The sequence below is a fragment of the Osmia lignaria genome, unplaced genomic scaffold (assembly GCF_051020975.1).
Source record: "Osmia lignaria lignaria isolate PbOS001 unplaced genomic scaffold, iyOsmLign1 scaffold0071, whole genome shotgun sequence".
NCBI classification, from domain to species: Eukaryota; Metazoa; Arthropoda; class Insecta; order Hymenoptera; family Megachilidae; genus Osmia; species Osmia lignaria.
Window position 1 is genome coordinate 62501 of NW_027478212.1, and position 2500 is coordinate 65000.

At 44.9% G+C, this 2500-nt stretch overlaps 1 non-coding gene across 1 annotated transcript; it reads left to right on the plus strand.

Annotated features, from left to right (window-relative positions):
* The first annotated feature begins 1308 nt into the window (after positions 1-1308).
* Positions 1309-1463, plus strand: LOC143307714 (5.8S ribosomal RNA). The gene has a single exon (XR_013064802.1). It is a non-coding gene; the product is annotated as a 5.8S ribosomal RNA (ribosomal RNA).
* The last annotated feature ends 1037 nt before the right edge of the window (positions 1464-2500 follow it).

Sequence of the window (2500 nt, forward strand, 5' to 3'; positions counted from 1 at the left end):
GCGGTAAAATTACACCGACACGGTTACGTGCGGAGGTCGCTTTGATTACTCATCGCGTTTCTCCCGTCCGTTCGGAACCGCCGGCAAAAAAACTGTGCGACCAACGGCGCCAAAGAGCACGACGCCGGACCATTTCTCTCTGGCTGATGTGAATGGAAGTAAAAGACGCTTGCGTGAGGTCTCTCGACCTTTATCTCTCTAACTTATACTTATGGGTCGTCGTCTACTTGATCGGGTACAAACAAGTCGTAAGAAACAAACAAACAAACCACAAAAATACAAGTCGTAAAAAAACAAACTTCTGTTGGTTAACCTACAATATGAAGGATCGAAATGAAAGAAGGATCATATTATTACAAACCGAAAGTGAAGGATCATTAAAATTGAAATACAATATATATAAATATATAAATGTACCCGTCGTTGCGACACCCTAGTTAAATGGAAAGATATAAAAAAGAGAGAAAAGGAATACAGATGACCCGCCGTCTGATCTTTGCTAAATGATCTGGCATCACCGGAGTTTTTTTGGTCCGTGTTGCGTTCGCTCTATTCGAAATGAAACTCGCGGAGGCGAAGAATTGTTAAAAGTTTACGAAGCGTCTAGGAGTGGTTAAAACTGAGAGAGTTGAAACTACGATGTATTAGAACGAGCAACCGTCGAAACTTTGTTTTCGCGACGTTCTTTTCGTCGCTCTCGTCCCCACGCTCCTACGCTTTGGTTGTTTCTTTGCCATCCGTGTTGCGATAAAAAGATTTCTCCATTGTCCAAAAAGGACGGATCGAGATTCTTCTTTCGAGAGGGAGAGAGAGGTACTTGCGGGTAACCTGGAATCTACGAAACACGCACCGTGGTAAGATTCGTGCGTCCGCCTGATCGATGTGTGTTGTTTACGGACCGGCTGAGAAGCGACGATAGCGAGTCTTTGAAAAACTATGTGTCCATTAGTTAGACCGATCGTCGCCGGCCGTGTGTCTGTTCGAATCTCGCAACCCACGATTCAGCGACAGGACGCGCGCTCGCATTCCTTGTGTGCGTTCGTACTTTTCAAGGTTTTTAAATGTACTTTACGCCCGACCGTCGAGAGGAGCGTGCCACTGGGCGTTTCTCCGACGGTTTCCGTCCTTGGACGCGATCGTGTCGTCAACGATCGAACAAACAAACAAACAAATACGTTGGCGACGCCCGAATTCGCTCTCCCGCACGCGCCGGGTGGGAGAGTGATGTGGGTATCGAATGTGATGCGTGTTAATAATGAAAATAACACTCTAAAGATCTAAAGAGTTTGAAATACAAAATTTTACGATTACCCTGAACGGTGGATCACTTGGCTCGTGGGTCGATGAAGAACGCAGCTAATTGCGCGTCAACGTGTGAACTGCAGGACACATGAACATCGACATTTCGAACGCACATTGCGGTCCACGGATACAATTCCTGGACCACGCCTGGCTGAGGGTCGTTTTCTTAACAAAAGACTGCTTGCGTTTGCTTCTCGAAAAAAGAGTAATTCATTTCTTTCTAAACATCTCGCCGTCGTTCAACGAAAGTAGAACGTTTCGGAGCGGGATTATCGAACGAAATTGAAAGAATGAATGAACGATAAACAAAGAAAGAGTCGCAACGTACGAGCGATAGTTGGGCAGTTCGTCGGCGTTTGTCGTGGAAACGATGTGACGAAAATCGCAACCGATACACTAAATGCAGGCCGTTAAAGGAGAAAAACAAATTTCGAAATATCTCTTCGAACTAGCGCAAGTGCGTCACGGCGCGCGAGTCGTTCGTTAAAATTTATAAACGACCGCCCGTGAAAGCACCGAGTTCTCGGAAGATAATCTATAAAGATTCTCCATCCTGCTGGAAGTTATCGGATCGGCGCGATTGTTCACTTGTAGAAATCCACGCTCCCGACGTTGCCAGAAACGATATTTACGAAAGGTGTGTCAAAAATAAACGAAAGAAGCTCTCCTATAAATTTAGAAAAAGCAAACGAGTGAAATGTTTGAGATGATAATTTGCTGAAATGCAAGCTCGAATAGCCCCAGGGTTTCGAATGATTCCCCGCGCTTTATACATCTCTCTGTTTACAAACGGTGTATAAATGAAAGATCGCTTCAGATGGGTCGTCGCTGTTTGACGCGCGATGCTGTTCCTTTTTTTTTGTCTGTCTGTGCGTTTAGCTTCGCTAAACAAGTTAAATGGTTAAAAAGCGTCGAAAAAGCGAATACACACGCGACAAGACAAATCTAACGAGTAAAGGAACGCTCCGCTCCAAGATAAAAATGGTTGTTTACAATCAATACAGCGTTTCGGTACCCCTGATCGTAGTCTGAAACTGTGTAACAAAAGAGAGGAAAGCGAATGGTGAAGGAACTTCGAAGCCTCCGTGGCGTGGCTAGAACTTGTGATAAAAGTATGTTTGCAGCAATTATGCATGCTCCCGTTAAAACAGCATTTCAATGTCTCGCATGGCTTAAAGCTCTAGGAGGCTTCAACATT